The 24,001-nt window shown below is 40.9% G+C and overlaps 1 long non-coding RNA gene and 1 pseudogene across 1 annotated transcript in view; one reads left to right on the top strand and one right to left on the bottom strand.

The window, feature by feature from the left end:
* Positions 1–24,001, bottom strand: part of LOC109687293 (uncharacterized) — a 49,319-nt gene that overhangs the window by 1,995 nt on the left and 23,323 nt on the right. The window lies entirely within an intron of this gene.
* Positions 1,273–1,847, top strand: LOC141425598 (ragulator complex protein LAMTOR3 pseudogene; annotated as a pseudogene).

The following is a 24,001-nucleotide window of genomic DNA, read 5'->3' as shown; positions in this document are numbered from 1 at the left end:
TTCATACCCCAGAGCAGGCCCTGGAACATGAGACCCTGAGATCTAAGCTTGGCGACCTGGCACTTTACCCTGACCCCCTCCTCTCCCACAGCAAACGCTGTACAAGATTCAAGGCCAGTCTGTACAAAAAATTATAGACAACCCCCCATCTCAACAAACCAGCTGGGCATGGTGGTGCAGTCTGTACCAGCTACACGCAGAGCATTGATAGGAGAATTGCTGTCTGAGGCTTGCTGAAGTTGGCCAGAGGCAAAAACAAACAAACGAAAAAGGTTAGACCCTACCTGAAGCAAAAAGGGACTAAGAGCGTGGCTCAAATGGAAGAGTGCCTGCCTAGCAAGTTGAGGCACTGAGTTCAAACTCTAGAAACACACACCCAAAAAACAAAATATAACAATGAAGACACAAACCTCCCAGTTTGAAATGCAGTATAAGTGCTTTCTGAGCACTTCCTATTTAATCTGGACAGGAGATGTAACAAAGTTAGTAATACTTCAACCAAGTCATGTTTTAAGTGGAACTGTCTTTTTTTTTCCTGTCGGCAATGAGGAGGAGGTGAAGACTAGAATAACTGCCCTTACAGTTTGGTTCCACAGCTTCCATTCTTGCTAAGTTTTGCTTTAATGCAAATAAAGTGAGAAAAAATTTTGGAACAAAGTTAGAACTCAGCCAAGACCCACAGTGCAGAGCCTCTGTGTCTGGTGCTGGTGCAGTGAACTTGCAGAGCTGCTCTCCATCTCTTAGCCGCTGTTCTCTGCAGGAGGCCCAGAGCCTTACTGCCTCCTTTGTGGGGTGAGGGCATTTATCACTTCCTTGTCAGCAATTTGATGCTTTCAGAACACATTTTTAGTGTTTTTTAGTTGGAGGATTTATCCATGCAATCTAGCTCCCCTTTTCCAAAAATGGAAATTTTACAGGAAAATATTTCAGTTTTAAGATCTCATTGGTCCTGGAGCAGAGAATCAGAATCTGAATCTTACTGCATATTCTAGACATGATCTGTCAAGGGTTTCACAAGGGCAGAGGGTGTCAGTATAAATTTCTTTCAATAATTGTATTCATGCACAAGAAGGAAATTCAAAAGATTCTCCAGATCCATAAAGAGAAATCATCCATATTGCTCTCCCCCATCATCCCTTGTCACTCAGGTCATCTACACAGAAACCATCACAGTGAACAATTTCTCATTTCTATTCCAGAAAAATATGTCTAAGCAATAATGAGTGCTGTTATGTCAGTTTAGACCATAAACCACAGATGACATTGTGGATCATGTGGCAGTGGCTTGCAGAGGAATCTGTCTTTGATGCTGGAACTGAGGTGCCATGGAAACATTGGGAAGTCCAGAAATCCAGGTGGGGAAGGTTGATTCTGCAAGAAAAGGGGTTCACCGTGGAAGATGATCTAAAGTAATTCCTACATAAGATGTCACCAAGTGTTGAGGGCTCCATGCTCTTGCTGTGTCCCATGGAGATGGAGCACCTGTTATTAACATGGCAATGACAGTGTCCAGAGCATGCTTTGACACCTGGTGTGTTATCCACTGTTGTCCTGGCAACAGACCAAGGAAGCAAACTGGAGTTTCAAAAGAGAAAAGCATCATTGGTTACTGTTACTGTCATCTGTTACTGTTACCATGGACCACCCACAGGTGATTCAGTTCACTCCTTCCCCTCTGGAGGTGAGTGTCACAGCCAGCAGCAATGACTACACAGGACTAATTAATTGTCAGCCAAGATGAGGAACCTGCTCCATTATTTGAAGACTCATCAAAGTTGTGGAAGTTTCTTAATCTAACAGTGGTTTTGATGTGGGCCTTGTCTTCATTATCGATATCAATGCAGTAGTCTCGTGTCTATGGTAATACTTTATTTCATGTGCCTAAGAAAGGGACCCCTTTCCCACTTTAAATGAAAGATCCTGTGGGTATAATTTATAGACACATCAGTGTTACACATTATTCACTTGTGTAAGGTCTTTTTTAATTTAGTGAGATCTGGGGATACCTCAAAAATGGTCCTGTCCATCACAGCTCACATGGAGTTGGCGCTGTCACCAGACATTCTGGGATTCTGCTCAGTGGGTCAGAATGAAAATGGCAGTGAATTCACTTGAGCCATTAAGCACCCCCATTTTCCAGCATCCCAGGCCTGAAGCCCACAGCAGATCCTCTTCATTGTGGATGAAGTGAGAATGTATTTTCCTTCAGATTATGTTTCATTGCTTTGCATTGAGTGTGAGGAAGATGAAATGACACACACACAAGGTAATAAAATCAAGGCAAACACTAACTTTTCTTGGCATGTATTATTTTCAGTGTATGTGAACATTGCTAATTGATTTGATTCTTCTCAGAGGCTGTTGCCTCTTAATGAAAAGAAAATCAAGGGAGATTCCAAGATGGCGACTAGAGGGATGAAGCAGAAAGCATGCTTCCTAAAGTAAAATCTTGGAGAGATGCTGGAGAAACACTTTACAGAAAAACCACTGAGAAGAGGCAAAACTCCAACACCTCCACACCCCCAGCCTGCGCACACCATCCCCACTCCATGTTAAACGGAGAAACCAGGAGGGCTCCAACGCCACCAGATGCCAGCTCCTACCGGCTTGAGAGATGCAGACCACCAAGTGAGCTAAGTGGCATGCAGTACTCCCACAGACAGCCCTGGGCCAGATCACCATAGCCCCCTGGACAGACCGACCCCCCACCCAGGGAAAAAAGAGAAAAAAAAAGCAAACTGAATAATAAACAAAAACAAAAAAAAAAAAGACACGTAGCAAAGAGGGCAGGGCACCCTAGGCTCTGAAGGTGGGGGAGGGGCAATCCCTCACGGAACTGTAAATAAATAAGCTGGCCAGAGAAGGCAGGAGTGGCAGCACCACCCAGCAACCTTGAAGCAGGAAAGCTTGTAGCAGTGGCTGTGTGAGGAAAGCTCCACTGGAAAGTGGGGAAGGGGCACTTCCCACTGAACTGTAAATAAACAAGCTGGCTGGAGAAGGCTGGTGTAGCGCCACCTTCCTCAGTGAGCTTGGAAAGGGGAAAGCTTGTAACAGCGGCTGTGGTGCCCAGGAGAACTCTAAATAAACAAAGCCTGCAGGGCTAGGTGAGTGTTAAGCTCACTCCTGAGATCTGCAATCAATAAAGCCTGCAGCAACAGCTGGTTGACAGCAGCAGGCAGGTGAGCTGCAGGCTCAGACAGAACTGTCTCCAGACCCTTTTCTTTTTTTTCTCTTCCTTTGATGAGATAAGGACTGAACTAGAACTGCATGCTGAAGGTCTAACTAAAACTGTATTGCATTTGAACTTGGGATATTTTGTTTTGGTTTGGTTTTTGTTTTTTCCTGTTTTGGTTTTTGGTTTTTTTCCCCTTTGATGAGACAATGACAGAACTACTTCTGAGACACCATCACCAGGATTGGAGGCTGAGGGACTAACACCAAAATTATTAAGACTGAAACTTTATTGCATTTCAACTTGGGAATTTTTTTTATCCTCTCTCTGTCTCTCTATTGCCTGTTTAGCTTACTGCTGATTAGTACACTATCTCTCCCTGTTTATTTCTTTGGCACTGCTTTTTTTTGTTTTTGATGTTTGTTTGCTTTGGGTTTTTTTTAGTTGTTTGGTTGTTTTTCCCTTTCTTTGCTTTCCCTCTCCTCTCACCCTTCCATTCTAGATATCACCATTGTTATTATTAAAAGCTAGAAAATACTTAATTGCACACAGTACAGGGACAGTAACAATACCAAGGGCAATGATGGGAAGTCAGAAAAAACAGGGAAACCAGTTCCCCCCAGTAATAAATTAGTACAGGAGCCAGAGGGAAATGAAGAAAACAGATACTCAGATCCAGACTCCAACAAAATGAAGATAAACTATGCCAGAGAACCCAACAGAGCCCACAAGAATGAATAATCTGAAAGAAGAAATCCTCCAAGTAATCAATGAGAATTTTATAGAGATGATACTGGATATGGTCAACCAAAATGTACAGGAGACACTCAAGAAATTCCTAGACAACAAAAATAGAGAATTTGAGAAGTCACAAGAACAAATAAAAGAAACTATAGAAGCACTGTATAAACACCAAAGTGAAACAAACAACACAATAAATAAAGAGATAAATGAACTCAGGATGAAAGTATACAATATTAAAGAGGAAGAGAAGAATTCCAAGATGGCGGCTAGAGGTAGGAAGCAGAAAGCAACCCTCCTATAGTGAAACCTTGGAGAGACGCTGGAGACACACTCTGCAGGCATAATCACCGAGAAAAGGCATAACTTTGACCCCTCTACATCTCCAGCCGGTGCAGAGAATCTCCACCTCACGTTAAACGGAGAACTGAGGAGGGCCCCCGGGGCCGCCAGTGGCCGGCGCCCATATGGCTTGGGAAGATGCGGACCAGGTGAGCTTCGCGGTACCGCGGTAGCCCCACAGACAAGCCTGGGCCAGAGCAGCATAGCCCCCTGGAGAGACGGACCTCCACCCGGGAAAAAAAGAGAAACTGAGTACTAAGCAATAAGAACAGTTAAGACACGCTGGAAAGAGGGTGGGGCGCCCTGAGCGCTGAAGATTGGGGGAAGGGAATCCTTCCCGGGACTGTAAATAGACAAGCCGGGCAGGCCGGAGAGGCTCTGGCGGGAGCGGGGCGCGCCCAGCAACCAGGAGCTGGGATGCTTATGAGAGGAGGGAAGACCCAGTTCCCACGTGAACTGTAAATAAACACGCAGGCCTGACAACACGGGGCAGTGTCACCTTTCCCAGTGCTTGGAAAGGGGAAAGCCTGTAGCAGAGGCTCCCGCACAGGAGAACTCTGAGCAAACAAAGCCTGTGGGACCAGGTGAGTGCTAGCTCACCCCAGAGATCTGCATAAATAACACTGCCAGCTACAGGCTGAGAGCAGCAGGCAGGCAAGCCACAGTTGCAGATACCACTCTCAGAACTGCCTCCAGACGCTTTTTTTTCTTTTTCTCCCTACCTTTGATGAGAGAACAACCGAATTACACCTGCAAGCCGAAAAACTTACTGAAACTGTATTGCATTTGAACTGGGGACACTTGGTGGGGCTTTTTTTTTTTTATCTTCTGTGTGTGTGTGAGTGTAGTTTTGTTCTACTTTATGCATCCCCTTTGATGAGACAACTACAGAACAACATCTGAGGCACCAACTCCAGGACTGGAGATTGAGACGGACATCCAAATTATTAAGACTGAAATTGCATTGCATATAAACTTGGAAGTTTTTTGATTATTTTTTTTTTTAATTTTCTATTTTCCATTTTATTTTAATTCATTTTTATAAATAGATATTACTTTCATATACTTATTTTTTATTTTTTTTATCTTTGACTTTCAATCCTCTCTCTGTCTCTCTATTGTCTGTTCAGCTTACTGTCGATTAGTACACTAACACTCCCTGTTTATACCTTTGAAACTCTCTTGTCTGATACCTTGTTCTGCTTTCTCCCTCTTGTCTGTATATTTGTTTTCCCCTTTTCTTTAACTTCTTGCTTTCCATCTCAGCTCACTCTTCCATTCTCAATATTACCATTGTTATTATTACAAGCTAGAAAATACTTAATTACACACAGTACAGGGACAGTAACAACACCAAGGACAATGACAGGAAGACAGAAAAAACAAGGAAACCAGTTTCCCCACAGCAAAAAATCAGTACAGGAACCAGAGGGGAATGAAGAGAACAGAAACTAAGATCCAGACTCCAACAAAATGAAGATAAACTATGCCAAAGGACCCAATGAAGCCCACAAGAATAATTTAAAAGAAGACATACTACAAGTACTCAATGAGAATTTTATAGAGATGATACTGGATAGGGTCAACCAAAATGTACAGGAGACACTCAAGAAATTCCAAGACAATAAAAATAGAGAATTTGAAAAAGCAAAAGAAGAAATAAAGGAAACCATAGAAGCACTGTATAAACACCAAAGTGAAAGAGAGAACACAATGAATAAATGGATAAATGAACTCAGGACAAAAATAGACAACAATAAAGAAGAAAACAGCCAGGATATGGAAAACCTCAGAAAAAAGAACGAAACAGAACTGCAAAACAAAACGGAAGGCCAATCCAGCAGAATAGAACAAACAGAAGACAGAATCTCAGAACTTGAAGATGAAATGGTAATTAAAGGAAAAACTGAAGAACTATTAATTAAACAACTCAAGACCTGTGAAAAGAAAATGCAAGAACTCACTGACTCCATCAAAAGACCAAACTTGAGAATCATGGGCATCGAAGAAGGAGAAGAGGTGCAAGCGAAGGGAATGCGTAATATAGTCAACAAAATAATAACGGAAAATTTCCCAAATCTAGAGAAAGATATTCCCATACAGATGCAAGAGGCCTCCAGGACACCAAACAGACCAGATCAAAATAGAACTACTCCACGACATATCGTCATTAAAACAACAAGTTCAGAAACTAAGGAAAGAATATTGAAGGCTGTAAGAGAGAAAAAACAAGTAACATACAAAGGTAAACCCATCAAAATCACAGCAGACTTCTCAACAGAAACATTAAAAGCAAGAAGAGCGTGGGGTGAGATCTTCCGGGCACTGAATGAAAATAACTTCAACCCCAGGATACTCTACCCAGCAAAGCTATCATTCAAAATAGATGGAGCAATAAAAGTCTTCCATGATAAGCAGAAACTAAAACAATATGTGACCACAAAGCCACCATTACAAAAGATTCTGCAAGGGATCCTGCACACAGAAAGTGACACCCAACTTAACCATGAAAAGGCAGGCAGCACCAAACCACAGGATAAGAAAAAGCAAGACAGTAGAGAGTAACATCAAGTTAGGTACACACAATCAAACCTTCAAACAACTAAGATAACTAAATGGCAGGAATCACCACATACCTATCAGTACTAACACTTAATGTTAATGGACTTAATTCACCCATCAAAAGACACCGTTTGACAAAATGGATTAAAAAAGAAGATCCAACAATTTGTTGCTTACAGGAGACTCATCTCACCGACAGAAATAAGCATATGCTTAGGATGAAAGGCTGGAAGAAGATTTACCAAGCCAATGGCCCCCGAAAACAAGCAGGAGTAGCAATACTTATCTCTGACAAAGTAGACTTCAAACCTACATTGATCAAACGAGATAAAGAAGGACATTCCATACTAATAAAAGGGGAAATAGACCAAAAGGAAATAATAATCATCAATCTGTACGCACCCAATGTCAACACACCCAATTTCATCAAACATACCCTGAAAGACCTAAAAGCATATATAAACACCAACACAGTGGTTGTGGGAGACTTTAACACTCCATTATCATCAATAGATAGGTCATCCAAACAAAAACTCAATAAAGAAATCCAAGATCTAAAATATGCAATAGATCAAGTGGACCTAGTAGATGTCTACAGAACATTTCATCCAACCTCTACACAATATACATTCTTCTCAGCAGCCCATGGAACCTTCTCCAAAATAGATCATATCCTAGGGCACAAAGCAAGCCTCAGCAAATATAAGAAAATAGAAATAATACCATGCATACTATCTAACCACAATGCAGTAAAAGTAGAACTCAACAACAAAAGTAAAGACAAAAAACATGCAAACAGCTGGAAACTAAATAACTCATTACTTAATGAAGAATGGATCATCGATGCAATAATAGAGGAAATTAAAAAGTTCCTAGAAGTCAATGAAAATGAAAACACAACCTACCAGAACCTATGGGACACAGCTAAGGCAGTCTTGAGAGGAAAGTTGATAGCCATGAGTGCATATATTAAAAAGATTGAAAGATCCCAAATCAATGACCTAATGATACATCTCAAACTCCTAGAAAAACAAGAACAAGCAAATCCCAAAACAAATAGAAGGAGAGAAATAATAAAAATAAGAGCTGAAATCAACGAAATAGAAACCAAAAAAACCATACAAAGAATTAATGAAACAAAAAGTTGGTTCTTTGAAAAAATAAACAAGATCGATAGACCCCTGGCAAACCTGACTAAAATGAGGAGAGAAAAAGCCCAAATTAGTAGAATTAGGAATGCAAAAGGGGAGATAACAACAAACACCATGGAAGTCCAGGAAATCATCAGAGACTACTTTGAGAACCTATATTCAAATAAATTTGAAAATCTAAAAGAAATGGACAGATTTCTAGATACATATGATCATCCAAAACTGAACCAAGAGGAAATTAATCACCTGAATAGACCTATAACACAAAATGAAATTGAAGCAGCAATCAAGAGTCTCCCCAAAAAGAAAAGTCCAGGACCTGATGGATTCTCTGCTGAATTCTATCAGACCTTTAAAGAAGAACTGATACCAACCCTCCTTAAACTGTTCCATGAAATAGAAAGGGAAGGAAAACTGCCAAACACATTTTATGAAGCCACTATTACACTTATCCCAAAACCAGGCAAAGACACCTCCAAAAAGGAGAACTATAGGCCAATCTCCTTAATGAACATTGATGCAAAAATCCTCAACAAAATAATGGCAAATCGAATTCAGCAACACATCAAAAAGATTATTCACCACGACCAGATAGGCTTCATCCCAGGGATGCAGGGGTGGTTCAACATACAAAAATCAATAAACGTAATAAACCACATTAACAGAAGCAAAGACAAAAACCACGTGATCATCTCAATAGATGCAGAAAAAGCCTTTGATAAGATCCAACATCATTTCATGATAAAAGCTCTAAGAAAACTAGGAATAGAAGGAAAGTTCCTCAACATTATAAAAGCTATATATGACAAACCTACAGCCAGCATTATACTTAACAGAGAAAAATTAAAACCATTCCCTCTAAAATCAGGAACCAGACAAGGATGCCCACTATCTCCACTCCTATTCAACATAGTACTGGAATTCCTAGCCAGAGCAATTAGGCAAGAAGAAGGAATAAAAGGAATACAAATAGGTAAAGAAACTGTCAAAATATCCCTATTTGCAGATGACATGATCCTATACCTTAAAGACCCAAAAAACTCTACTCAGAAGCTTCTAGACATCATCAATAGCTATAGCAAGGTAGCAGGATATAAAATCAACATAGAAAAATCATTAGCATTTCTATACACTAACAATGAGCAAACGGAAAAAGAATGTATGAAAACAATTCCATTTACAATAGCCTCCAAAAAAATCAAATACCTAGGTGTAAACCTAACAAAAGATGTGAAAGACCTCTACAGGGAAAACTATACACTTCTGAAGAAAGAGATTGAGGAAGACTATAGAAAGTGGAGAGATCTCCCATGCTCATGGATTGGTAGAATCAACATAGTAAAAATGTCGATACTCCCCAAAGTAATCTACATGTTTAATGCAATTCCCATCAAAATTCCAATGACATTCATTAAAGAGATTGAAAAATCTACTGTGAAATTTATATGGAAACACAAGAGGCCACGAATAGCCAAGGCAATACTCAGTCAAAAGAACAATGCAGGAGGTATCACAATACCTGACTTCAAACTATATTATAAAGCAATAACAATAAAAACAGCATGGTACTGGCACAAAAACAGACATGAAGACCAGTGGAACAGAATAGAGGACCCAGATATGAAGCCACACAACTATGAGCAACTTATCTTTGACAAAGGAGCTAAAAATATACGATGGAGAAATAGCAGCCTCTTCAACAAAAACTGCTGGGAAAACTGGTTAGCAGTCTGCAAAAAACTGAAACTAGATCCATGTATATCACCCTATACCAAGATTAACTCAAAATGGATCAAGGATCTTAATATCAGACCCCAAACTCTTAAGTTGATACAATAAAGATTAGGAAAAACTCTGGAGTTAGTAGGTATAGGTAAGAACTTTCTCAATGAAACCCCAGCAGCACAGCAACTAAGAGATAGCATAGATAAATGGGACCTCATAAAACTAAAAAGCTTCTGTTCATCAAAAGAAATGGTCTCTAAACTGAAGAGAACACCCACAGAGTGGGAGAAAATATTTGCCAATTATACATCAGACAAAGGACTGATAACCAGAATATACAGGGAACTTAAAAAACTAAATTCTCCCAAAACTAATGAACCAATAAAGAAATGGGCATGTGAACTAAACAGAACTTTCTCAAAAGAAGAAATTCAAATGGCCAGAAAACACATGAAAAAATGCTCACCATCTCTACTAACAAAGGAAATGCAAGTTAAAACCACACTAAGATTCCACCTCACCCCTGTTAGAATAGCCATCATTAGCAACACCACTAACAACAGGTGTTGGTGGGGACATGGGGAAAAAGGAATCCTCTTACACTGCTGGTGGGAATGTAAACTAGTAGAACCACTCTGAAAAAAAATTTGGAGGCTTCTTAAAAATCTAAACATATCTCTACCATATGATCCAGCAATACCTCTCTTGGGGATATAGCCAAAATAATGTGACTCAGGTTACCCCAGAGGCACCTGCACACCCATGTGTACTGCAGCACTATTCTCAATAGCCAAGTTATGGAAACAGACAAGATGCCCCACTACCAATGAATAGATTAAGAAAATGTGGTATTTATACACAATGGAATTTTATGCAGCCATGAAGAAGAATGAAATGTTATCATTCGCAGGTAAATGGATGGAACTGGAGAACATTATTCTACATGAGGTTAGCCCGGCCCAAAAAACAAAAAATTGTACGTTCTCCCTCATATGCAGACATTAGATCAAGGGCAAACACAACAAGGGGATTGAACTTTGATCACATGATAAAGCGAGAGCACACAAGGGAGGTATGAGGATAGGTAAGACACCCAAAAAACTAGATAGCATTTGTTGCCCTCAACGCAGAGAAACTAATGCAGCTACTTTAAAGTGACTGAGGCCAATAGGAGAAGGAGACCAGGAACTAGAGAAAAGGTTAGTTCGAGAAGAATTAACTTAGAAGGTAACACATATGTACAGGAAAGCAATGCGAGTCAACTCCCTGTATAGCTATCCTTATCTCAACCAGCAAAATCCCTTGGTCCTTCCTATTACTGCTTATACTCTCTCTTCAACAAAATTAGAAATAAGGGCAAAATAGTTTCTGCCTGGTAGCAAGGGGTTAGGGGAGAAGGGACGGGACAGGGGGTGGGGAGAAGGTTAAGGGAGGGTGAGGGGGAAGGAGGGAAAAATGACCCAAACATTGTATGCACATATGAATAAAATTTTAAAAAAGAAAGGAAAATCATAGGTTATGATTCCAAGTCTGCTTTCTACAAGCAATCCATGTCTCAATGTTTGTGTCTTCTCCATGACATTTAAATATGACTTCTTATATAAGTCTGTATATAAACATGCTAGTGTAGCCATTTTCCATACATCAGTATAAATAAAATAGCATTTTAACAATTAAAAGGACACAGAATGGGATATGATATATGCAAGTTACATATCTGATAAAAGATTAGTATCTAGGATATAGAAAGAACTTGGTAAAAATTGAATTAGAAAAAGTAATTCAACTTAAAAATGGACAGACTCTGAATAAATATCTCATCAAAGAAGATTTACATGAGACAAGTAAACACATGAACAGATGTGCCATGTCATCTGTCATTAGGGAAATGTAAGCAGAAGTAAGACTATACCATTACATACTCATGAGTAAAATATGAAAAACTGGTTGTCAAGTGCTAGGAGGATGCAGACAACACAGACCCTAATTCACTTCTGGTAGGAATGCAAAGTGATACAGGCACTCGGGGAGACATTTGACATTTTCGTTTAGAACTAAGTATAGACTTGCTATATAATCCAGTGAGTATACTCCTAGATATTCAACTCAATTGATTTGAAAATTTATGTTTGAACAAAAACTAGCATGCAAATGTATATGGCAGAGGATTTCTTAAGTGTGGGCTCCACATTCTGAATTTCTTCCAAACACTACAGTATTAGATGGGAAGGGGGAATAAAAGATAGGAGAGTCACAGTGAGAACCATGGGAAGCTCTACCTTGGCCAGGTGATGAAGACTGACATCTTCGTCAAGTGGAATGTCAAGTGGGTAGTGCAAATCCTTGGCATATCATACTGAATGTGGCATGTTTCTCTGTAGAATTCTTTCCAAAACCCATAGTCCCAGCCAATCAAACTCACATCAAAGAACATTCTACAAAACCCTTGACTAGTACTACTTCAAAATGTCAAGGTCATCAAAACCCAAAAAGCCTAAGAAACTGTCACAGCCAGTGGAGCCTTAAGGAGGCATAGTTGGGACTAAATGTAATGTGGTATGTTGGATGCTCTCCTTGATGTTAATAAAACTAATGGAGCCTAAGTGAAATATGGAGTGAGTAACAATGTGACCATATTGCTTCAATAGTTGTGTCAACTGTGTGATGTAATGTAGGAGGCTAAAGAGAAACTGAGTGTCTGGTAATTGGGAACTCTCTACTACCTTTACTTTTCCCCAAATCTAAAAGTATTCTAAAAATAGAAAGTCTACTTTAAAGCATAATGCTCAGAAAACTAAGAATTTATAAAAACAAAAACAAATCCTACTCTACTTTCGATTGTCCAGGGAATTTTCAGCAAGAAAGTGGAGAGACGGGTTGTTGGGAGCAGAGCTGGGAACACAGGAGGATTCCTGCCAGGAGCTCTCCCCTCCCCTCCACTCCTCTCCCCTTCCTTTTCCTCCCCTTCTCTCCTCCCCTCTGACTCCTGGGTTAACTATTCTTTAATTTGTTCACTTATTTTTTAGCAGCATATAATAGTTGTACAGGGGATACACTGTGACATTTATATATATCCTTATAATATATCTTAATTAGATTTACCCCTCCATTCATTCTCCTTCATCTCCCCTCCCTACTTCTCAGAACAATTTCAGCAGGTTTCATTGTTCTATTTTCATACATGAACACAAAATACATCCACCATATTTACCCTCCTTCACCCTTTCCTTATACCCTCCCAATGCCCACTCCCACAGACAGGACCTGTTTTGCTTTCATGTCCTCATTTTAAAAAAATATTAACATACGATACAAGTTATACAAGGGGTTTTGTTGTGACATGTCCATACATACATGTTTTATACCCCTAATTGGTTCATCTCCTCCTTGATTCTCTCTCCTTCCACATTCTCTTTCTTAAGGTGACTCGGGTCATCTACTCAGAACTCATCACAACAGTTTTTCATCTCTGTTCCCAGAAAGATACCTGTGTGCAATTACGTTTGCAGTTATGTCAGCAAACCCCACCAACTGGAACAGGATATCTGCTAATCATTTATCTGATAAAATATTAGTATCTAGGATATTGAGTCCCCTAAAAACTTAAAAATAAGAAAATGTAAACCAACTTAAAATGGACAAACTCTGAACAGGCACCTCATCAAAGAAATGCACAAGGCAAGTTAGCACTGAAAAGATGTGGGAAATCATTTGTCCTCAGGGAAATGCAAATGGAGTCAATGGTATACTGTTATTCACTTATTAAAATGACTAAAATCCAAAAAACAGGTTACACTCTAAGCTGACAAAGATGTAGAATAACTCAGATCCTCATCCATTGCTGTAGGAATGCAAAATGATGCAGCCACTGTGGAGGACTTTTGATGTTTTCTTTTAGAACTAGACATAGACTCACTATACAACCCAGTGATCACATGCTTAAGTATTTGCCACATTTGAAAAATCATGTTTGAACAAATATCTGCCTGCAAATGTTTATGGCAGAACACCTATTAACTGTGGACTCCACATAGTGACTTTCTTCCAAAGACTACAGTATGGGGGTGGGGAGAGAATCACAGAGGAGAAACCTGGGAAGTTCTACTCTGGCCAGAAGATGAAGGGTGAAATAATAGGGTAAGTCAAGTGGGTAGTGCAAACCCTTGACATGTGGTGTTGAGAGCAGCATTTCACCTATATGGTCTTTTCTCCAAAACCCATAGTCCCAACCAATCAAACTCACATTAAGGAACAGTCCACAGTATTCTTGATAAATGAGACTCAAAAATGTCAAGGTCATCAAAACCCAGGAAAGGCTGAGAAACTGTCACAGCCAGAGGAGCTTTAAGGTGTCACTTTTGGGACCAAATGCAATATGATAATCTGAATGGCATTTTGGAACAGAAAAGGGGCATTAACGAAAACTAACGAATCCCAAGTGACATAAAGAGCTGAGTAACAATGTATCATATGGCTTCAATAGTATGTCAAATGTGTGATAGTAATGAAAGAGGTTAAAGGGAGAACTGAGTGCCTGATAATTGAGAACTCTCTACTTCCTTTACTTTTCTGTAAATCTAAAAGTAGAAACTCTAGTTTTAAATGTAGCTCTCAGAAAGGAAAGTTTATAGGAGAAAAAATACCTGTTCTATTCTCAGTTTTCCAGAGAATTGTCATCAAGAAACTGGACAGAGGGATTGTAGGAAGAAGTCCTAAGGACATGGCAGGATTCCTACCAGGAGCTCCCCTTGCTCTGCTCCACTCCTCTCCTCTCCTCTTCTCTCTTCTCCTCTCCTCTCTTCTCCCCTCCTCTCTTCTCCCCTCCCCTCTCCTCCCCTCCCCACCCCTCTCCTCTTGTCTGACTCCTGCATGGTCCACAGCTGCTCAGAAGCATCTTCATTCCCATGGTGAGGCACCTTTTCAGCCATCTTTGCCCCACTCATCCATAGCTCTGTCCTCTACACAGCTGCTCAGTAAGAATCCAAGGGCAATGCACCAGTGCCCCGTGGGTTCACAGCATTGAGCACAGAAGACCTGAGCTCCTCTTTTCTGTCCTTACGTGGGAGTGTCCCTGGGCTCCTAGCCCTGTCCTTGGCTCTGCATATAAGGGGGCACCTCCATCCTGTGCCAGGTTCAAGATTCTGAACTGTAACCCAAAATACAAGATGAAGAATGTTTTCTTCCCAATGAGTGAAGATGGACTCTGCCTAAGGGCTCATCCAGGTCTTAAGGCCAAAATAACTGTTTCCCAGAAGCCCTCAATTTCCTGGATAAAACTTTCAGCCATGGAATCTCTGACACTTGTTCCTGCTGCTGCTTCAGGATAAAGGAGCCTCATCCTAACAATCAATTCCAGATTCTACAAACCTAGGATAAAGCAGTGAGAAGAGCCCTTGGAGAGTTGGCCTGGGAAGATGAGGAGCCTTCTGATGAAGTGATAATAGGGAGGAAATTGGCACATTAAGGGAAATGAGGCCTAGGAGTGAAAGAAAAGGAATCAGACAGATCAGCTTAGTAAACACCTGAGGAGAGGTTCAGGGGATTCTGACTGGGGTACTGGGAGAGGTTGCTAGTTCTACTAGGATGAAAATTACACAGGTGTTACCTTGGCCATTAATCAGTGGTCCATAAGTAAGTTTTAGGGAGTTTTCTGTACATATAGATATATTTCAAACACACAATTATGGTTTGGATCTGAAATGTCCCCCAAAAATTCACGTGTTGAAATCTTGTTCCCCAGTTGATTCCACTATTGGGAGATGATGGAAATGCTAGGAGGTGGGACCTAGTTGGAGGAAGTAGGTCACTAGGATGTGCTCTTGATGAAAGGGTATGCATGGACCTGGTTTTATCATCTCTCCGCTCCTCACCTCTCCTCCCCTCTCCTCTCCCTCTCTTTCTCTCCTTCCTGGCTGCCATGAGATGATCAGTTTTCCTTCACCATGCCTACTGCTATGATCTTTCCTTATTTAATTTTTATTCTCATGTATTTTGTCACAGCGATGGAAAGCTGACTAACACAAGCACGGAAGAAATGGGAAAAAGAAGCTGTGATGGGAAATGTTGATTGACAGCTTGATTAGATTGAGAAATGCCTAGATAAGTAAAGCACATCACTGGGTGTGTCTGTGAGGGCATTTCCAGGGACGATTAGATCATGAGCACTTTTATTTAATCAATAGTTTAATCCATTGGTGGATTCAAAATTGAATAGACTATTGAGAGGTTACAGAAACTCTGGAAGGTAAAGCCTGGTTGGAGGAAGTTAGTCACTGGAGGGTGTCACTGAAGGGCGTATCTTTCCCTGACCCCTTCCTGCCTTCACTCTGCTTCCTAGCTACCATAAGTTGAACAGCTCTACTCCACAGTGAACACCCCCATGAAGGACTGAAAGATGGACTAAAATATCTAAAAGTGTGAGCTAAAATGAAACCTTCTTTCCTAAAGTTGTTTCCGTCAGGTATTTTTTCAGACTGACAAAAAGTAACACAGAAGTGAATAAAAGAGGGAAAATAACTGAGAGACTTCCCCCTCCACACCCAGGTCCCCCAGTGTGGGGAAAGTGTGAAGAATGAAGGGCTGGATGGATAATGAGGAGAATGCTGCAGAGTTAGGTGCTCAGCTCTGGTCCCTGGTTCCAGGGTTCCCAGGGTCCCACTCATGGTGCTACAATGTCATGGTCCCTTACAAGCCAAGTCCCAGGCAGTGAGCAACAAACCTTAGATACCTGAAAGTCTTAAGTCAGAGGGAGCTGCTGCAGGACCATGAGGCATGGTCTAGGAGTTAGTGCCACTGCTGGCATCCATGGAGATGGTGTTCCTGGAAATTCCAGGTTACAAGTGGCAGAAGCTGGAGAAAATATTGGGCTGCCACCAGATCTGTGATGAATAGGAACCCAGGCATCTGCCAAGAATCTCCTGAGGAATCCAAGGATGATCCCTCTCCATCTTCCCAAACCTCCAATCACCATCATCTGACTACCATCTACCTGGATGCCACTGGTGAACTCCTCCAGAGCATCAGACCACTCACCCTCTTGGAGAATAGAGGGCCTCCCTCCACAGCCCTGAGAGTCCAGGGCTGTCTCTTCTCTTTCATTTTTGGGATTCAAACAGACAAGGCCTTATTGTCTGCATTCCTCAGGCATCACCCCTAAAGTGATCTCAATTTCCCAAAATTGGTGCCCCTGCAGCCCTAAACCAAAACGCTATTTTGATCCCTTCCATGTGGCACTAGTTTGGGAGTTGTGGTTTGGGGAGTCTCCAGAGGATCCACAGGCAGCAACTGAGTCAGACCTGTGATATGGGAAGAGGAAGAAAATTTTGAAGCTCAGACGGGAATGGGAAGGACACAACACCTCAGCATTCCTCACCTAGCCAAGACACCCCCTTCTGAACCCAGGAGGCTGTGGAGGCAGCTGGTGGTCAGATTTCATCTCTAGCCTGTGCAACGTGTGGAGGGCACTCTGGGGCTTGTTGGTGGGAGGGGGGGACTTCCCACCTGGGATGAAGTAAGGCCCCCTCATACACACATGCACTGAGGTGATATCAATGACAGCCAAGAAACTATCTGCACTCTTAGGTCTGGTCCTTGGGTTTATTCACTCCTCAACAAGTGTGTGAGTGTCTGTCTTGTGCCTGGCTCTATTCCAGGCACCTGGGACACAGCCCAGCAAAAATCACTGTCCTCATAGAGCTCACCTTCAGATGGAGACACAAGCAATAAATAGCAAAGTGACTGACATGAAAGACAGGATGTCAGAGAGCAGAGTGATTCAGAGAAAAGGAACAAGGGGGAAGAGGAGGGAGGGGTTGTGATTTTTTATGATTATCCTCAGTGTAGGCTACAGAGGGAGGGAACATTTGAGCACTGACCTGAAGGAGGAGGTCAGGGAGCCTGAGGTTATTAGGAGGAAGAGAGTCCCAGGACCACTGTCTGCACAGCCTTGGCTCTAGTGGGGACATACGGAGGCTGTAGCAGGAACGGGGTGGGCAGACTTCAGGAAGGACTTCCTGTCTGTGATTCTGGGCACAGGTTTGTGGGTATCATGACTGCTCCCCATTTGTCCTTCATGAAAGCTTCCTGATGTGCTGGAGTCTGGGAGAGGGTAAAGCACCTGGTGAAGGAAGGGTGGGGAGGATGGGTCCTCTGAGTTGGAACCACTTCTCTATCTCTGTGTTCTGTCTTGCATGCAGAGCTTGAGTTGTGAGTGAATCTGATGTGCTCAGTAAGTGCTAGGGTCCCTGGATCTGAAGGACAATGGTCACCTGGCAGGATGTAAAATTAAGGACTTTCTACCTTCAGATTCTCAAAGCAATAATATCCAAAAAGATAAGAAGGAAAACAACATAAAATATTTCATCAATAATAAAATGTCATGTTTCTGTTTAGTTATTCCCTATTACAAAAGAATAACTATATAAAGATTAGATGATAATTCAGGTGATTCAGAGAACATACTCAGCCAGAAAAATCCACAGACTATTCTCTAAATCTCCTCTTAATAAGAACTTAACCAAGCCAGATGTAGTGGCTCACACCTGTAATCCTAGCTACTCAGGAGACAGAGATCAGGAGGATCGCAGTTCAAAGCCAGCCTGGACAAATAGTTCTTGAGATCCTATCTCAAAAAATACAAAAAGGGCTGGCACAGTGGTTCAACTGGTAAAGTGCCTACCTAATACACATGAGGCCCTGAGTTCAAACCCCAGTACTGAAAAAAGAAAGAAAGAAAGAAAATGTGGACAGAAAATCACAAAGAAAACAGAAGCTTTGAACAAAACGATCAACTACTAGAGTTAACAGACATTGCAGATCTCTACCACAAGCAGCACAATACACATTTTTCCCAAGTGCACAGAGGACATTCTCCAAGCTAGATCACATGATAGGCTATAAAACAGACCTCAGTACAGAACATGTTCAATGATTAAAATAATAAGATGAACACTTTTCTAACACAATGGAGCTATGCTAGAAATTAAGCATAGAAAGTAATTTGGGGACAAGAGCATGGCTGAAGTGGTAGAGTACTTGCCTAGTATGTGTGAGACTGAGTTCCATCCCCAGAGTTGGAAGGAAGGAAGGGAGGGAAGGAGGGAGGGAGGAAGAAAGGAAGGAATTTGAAAGTTCACACATAGCCAGTGGGTAAAGAAGACATTACTAAGGAAACTAGAAGTTATTTTGAGATGAAAATACAACATACCAAATATAAATATGGAACTTAGCAAAAGAGGTTCTGAGAGAAAAATTTATAGTGTAAGCATCTACATAAGAAAAGAAGAAACCTCAACTCTAGTCAATAAGCTAACTTCCACTTTAAGAAAATAGAAAAGGAAAAGGCAAAAAAAGCCAAACACTATTCAGGAAATAATAAATATTAGAATGAAAATAAATGAAGAATAGTAAAAGAATGGGAGAAATCAAAACTGAAAGTTGATACTTTAAAAAAAATCAGAGAAAATTACTTTTTACCTAAATTAGCCAAGAAAAATGATAGAAAACTGAAATCCCTAAATTGAGAGGTAAAAGAGGGTCTCTCACCACTGACATTACATCCATGGCTCCTGGGATGTGAATTAGGCTCTGGCCTGCCTCCATATTACCACTCAGATGGAGATGATTCTCATCCCTGTCCCTTTCCCCTGTAACTTCTGTCACCCAGCAGTGCCAGTGGCTATGAAATTCCCTCTAGGAGGGAGAGAATAGCGGACTGAACCCAGACCAGGGTCACCACTTCCCTGGACTTCCCACTGCTACAGGCCTATGGTGCTGGTACTGCTCTAAATCCTGGGCTGAACAGTGTCTCCTGTGCCCTGGGCTGCAGGGCTGGGGAGATGGCATGATGGAGTGGGGTCCGGACTAAATATCTACAGCTTGAATTAATTAATTTGTGGGCATTAGCTTCATTGTCATTAAGTTATGTGTGATGAAATCTACCTTGAATTCATTATTGTTAGGAAGATATAAAATTATGTGTACAGGCTGGCAGAGTGGCTCAAGTGGTAGAGCGCCTGCCTAGCAAGTGTGAGGCTCTGAGTTCAAACCCCAGTAAGGCCAATGTGTGTGGTGTGTATCAAAATACAATGGGTTTGTATGTTGCTCTTGTGTCTTGCATGTGGCATGATGTGGAGGAGGTGGGGTCCAGCAGGGGAAGTTTTGTCAGTGATATCTTTTCCTCTACAGTATAGTCTACCATTTGTCTCATCTCATATCCAATGTATTTTACATTTCAGATGTTTTCATCTTTGGAAGCTTCAATAAGATCCTCTACATATCTTCTGTGTCACCTTATGTAATTTTTTGAAATGTTACACATTTTCACTGTTTTAAAATCATTGCCTGTTAATCTTAAACTTTGTGTCATTTCTAGATTAGTTCAGATGGACTGCTTTTCTCTGTCTTCTGAATTTCATTTTCTTGTTTTCACTGTATGCTTAATGACTTTTATTTGATGCCAGACTTTAGGAATTTAATAAAGTTAGGTGCTAAATATTTCTGCATCTCATTAACATTTTTTTCTTTCTTTTTTTTTTTGTGTGGCAGTACTGGGGTTTGAACTCAGGGGCTCACACACTTGCTAAGCAAGGGCAGGTATTCTACCACTTGAGCCAGCCAGCACTGGGTATTTTTTGTTGTTTTTGTTGTTGTTGTTGTTGTTGGTGGTGGTGGTGGTGGTGGTGGTGGTGGTGGTGGTGGTGTGTGTGTGTGTGTGTGTGTGTGTGTATTGGGTATTTTTAAGATAGGGTCTGGTGAACTATTTCCCCGGGCTGCCTACAGAATGTGATCCATGCCTCTCGGGTAGCCACTAGTGCCTGGGTCATAAACGAGTTTTTGAGTTAGGGTCTTACTATGTAGCCCAGGCTGACCTTGAACTCAACTTCCTCCTGCCTCACCTCCCAAGCACTGAGATTGCAAGCATAAGCCACCACGTCTGGTTTGCATTCTATAAACCTTGTTGAGATTTTGATCCTAAAACCAATTAAGTTATTCAGGAGCTATTTGATCCTTTTAGGTCTATTTTTGTTAAATTCCTAATATTTAAGGTACAAGAGTAAATCTGGAACTTTTTATTTTATCAAAGTTCATAGCAAAAGTGAATGAGCTACTTTTTAAACCAATTTGTTATAAATCTATTTCTAAAAAACTAAGTTTTTTAAATAGCCTATTCACTTTCGGTTTCAAACATTCTACAGGCATTTCCAATTTTATTATATTTTTCTTTATACATAATACTGGTGAGGATATGTTCTATTTATTAACTAAAGTATTGAAGTTTGGTGAGCATGGTTTTGCTATTTGTTACTTCTACTGTTTCTCAGTCCTGCTGATGTTTTTCCACTTGTACTTATGTATTCATTTCTTGCTTTGAGTTGCTCTTATTTCCTTTCATAATAAATTTTACAAATTCTTTGACACATAGGTTAAATATGGATTCCTCTAGAAATTTCTTTCTTCCTTCAAATTTTAAGTCAACATCAAGCCAGGACAATCTTAAATTAAGATCATGGTTTAAATTATTTGACCCAAAATGGAAAAGCCAATTTGGGAGACAAATCTGCAGGATGCTGACTAGTGGTTAAAAATCCTCAAAAACAGATGTTTGCTCCATTTTTTGTTGACTTAAAATAAATTTCCTAAAAACCACTCTTGTGGGGGACAGATAAAACAGATTTTCATTTCTTGCTCTGATTAAGTAAATACTTTTGTTTCCCGGGTTTATGGAGCTCCCCATTCACACTGTCTCAGGATCATCACACGTACTTGCTGTTGTGTGATGTAAGGTGTTCCCCAAGGCCCATGTGCTAATAGCTTGGCCCTCAGAGTGGTGTTTTTGGGAGGTGATGGAACCTATGAGAGGTGGGAATTAGTGGGAAGTCCTTAGGACACCTGGGGTGGCCTTTGAAGGGGGATGTGGGACCCTTGCCCCTTCCTTGCTCTCTTTTGCTTCCTGTGAATGGGACCAGTGGTTTTGCTCTGCCAAGTGCTCCCACCAGGATGTGTTGCCTCACCATAGATGGAAAGCACCAGGGCCAATACTCACGGCCTGCATCCACCAAAACTCTGAGCCAAGATAAACCTTCTGTCTTTATAAGTTAACTGTCTTAGGCATTTGGTGATGATGACAGAAAACTGAGTGACACAATTCTATATTTTGGAGCCTGAGAAAATCAAAACTTAGGCTTTTCCAGATTTGGCAAATACCTCCTGTTAAGAGCATGGTTTCTCTCTGAATTTCTGCCCATGTTTATATTTTGGCTTAAAGGATTATTAACTTGCTTGTACATCTATAATTTGGATGTACCTGCTATATTTTATCTGTTCTTTTTTTATTGTTTTTAGTGGAAGAGGCTGTCACTTAAAAGTTTTTCTTAAAAAAACTCACTACATTACTAAAAATGAAATGTCTATAAACTGCTGATTAATTCTTTCTAGTAATCTAAAACAAGGGTAGATGTTTGAATGCTAGATTGTCTATACCAGTAAGGTGTACTCTGTGAACTTCAGCGGCCTGTAGACTGCATGTTACCTGCTCACAGTTAAGATACATACAGAAACTGAAAGTGAAAGGAAGCAAGTAAACTTCTACCTCACTTTTTCCCAGAGGGTAACAATCAAGCAAAATAGCAAAAGATGAGCATTTATATCAAGTCCTGGAGTTTGTTAAAAACACTTTGATCATCAACTGTTGATGCACCAAGTTGAGTAGTGTGGCATCTAAACTAGCACAGAGTTGTAGACTCTGTGGATAGTCAGAGAACAGCTGATGGATGTCATGGCAGCTCTAACTTGGAATAATAGTATGTTCAAACAAACATAAGAATTAATATAAAATATCAGTGCATATATGGATCCTCTGACGTCTTAGAGACCTGAGCTTTTTAATTGTGACAAGAGGCAAAGATGAGAAGAAGAGATTTTGACTGATCCTTTTACCACCTCACACTGCCAATCTACCTGAGAGTATAAACTGGAGTAGACCAGAGTGAGATCCCAAAGCAAACTGTCAGGGCAATAAGTTGACAGATATCATTTGTTGTATGAATTTTCCAGGGAAGTGTAAAAGAACTGTGTGCTTCAAAGTAGAATGGCACCAACATACCCAAAAAAATGGGTTGATGAAGGACTGGAGTCATGGCTTAAGCAGTACAGCTCCTGCTTAGCAAACATGAAGCTGAATTCAAACCCCAGTACAGAAAAAAAAGGGGGGTGGGGGCTAATAAGATAAAAAGAGTTTAATAGGGTCTACTTACAGAATGTTGGATGACTAGGGAGGGCTGTATTTACCTGAAGTTATCCAAGTCCAAGTCCAAGTGGCCAACCATGCCTACCAAACCCTTAATTTATATGGTGCTAAACCTATAATGTGGGTTTAGCCTGCCATCTAGTGTTAATACATCAGAAGTAACTACAGGCTCAAATAACAAAACAGACAAAACTATACTCTGGGAAAGTTATGTTTATGTGTACTCTATCCTTTCCTTGTTAGGGACTTTGTTGGTCTCAGCAAACTGTCTGATCATGAGAAAGATAGCTTCTTTTTTCATTTGTATGATGTCACCTCCCAAACCTATTTCTCCAGCCAACATATTTCTGCCAAATGTCTCCAGACTTTACTCTCAATCCATCCACCCCACCAGCATTTCTTCCCTCCCTCCCACAGAGACTCCTGAGTAGAGGGGACTCCATGGGACAGTGATAGGAAAACATCTCCTGCTGCTACTGTCAGAGACAAGGAATACCTAAGGACTATGACAATACTCAATAACAACAGGCATAATTCTCTGTAGAAACACGAAACAAAAAAATGATGAAGACTGAATATTGGACTCAGGTCAGAGCCTAGGCTGACCTGCCACATGAAGCCATGACTACACATGGTCCTGGGGCACAGGACAAAGCCTGCAATGTCTCAGTCTTGTGATCACAGGTCCTGGTGAGAAAAGGCTCTACTGAAGGGACCAACACTAAAGAAAAAGCCACCTGAGTAAGGAGTGACCATGTCAAAGCCTAAGATGGACCAAACACCAACTGAGCACAGCCCTGTCCACAATCAGCATATCCCAGCCTGCCTGTCCCCACCTGCAACAAACTCAGCACAGCAAACACGTGGATCTAGAAGAGTCTCAAGTTGTACTTGCTAGCTCGAGTTTTATTAATATTCCTTTGATTTAATTAACTCATCAACCACATCTTGTGACAAGAATTTGAACAACAAATCCACATCCACTTTCTTATTGTCAACAGGGCAATGAGAACTTGCAGCTCAGGGCAACCTAACATTAACACAGGGATGGAAACACCCCTA

This window comes from Castor canadensis, chromosome 8 (genome assembly GCF_047511655.1).
Source record: "Castor canadensis chromosome 8, mCasCan1.hap1v2, whole genome shotgun sequence".
NCBI classification, from domain to species: Eukaryota; Metazoa; Chordata; class Mammalia; order Rodentia; family Castoridae; genus Castor; species Castor canadensis.
Note: the sequence above shows the minus strand (reverse complement) of the source record. Positions and strands in the feature narration are given on the sequence as shown.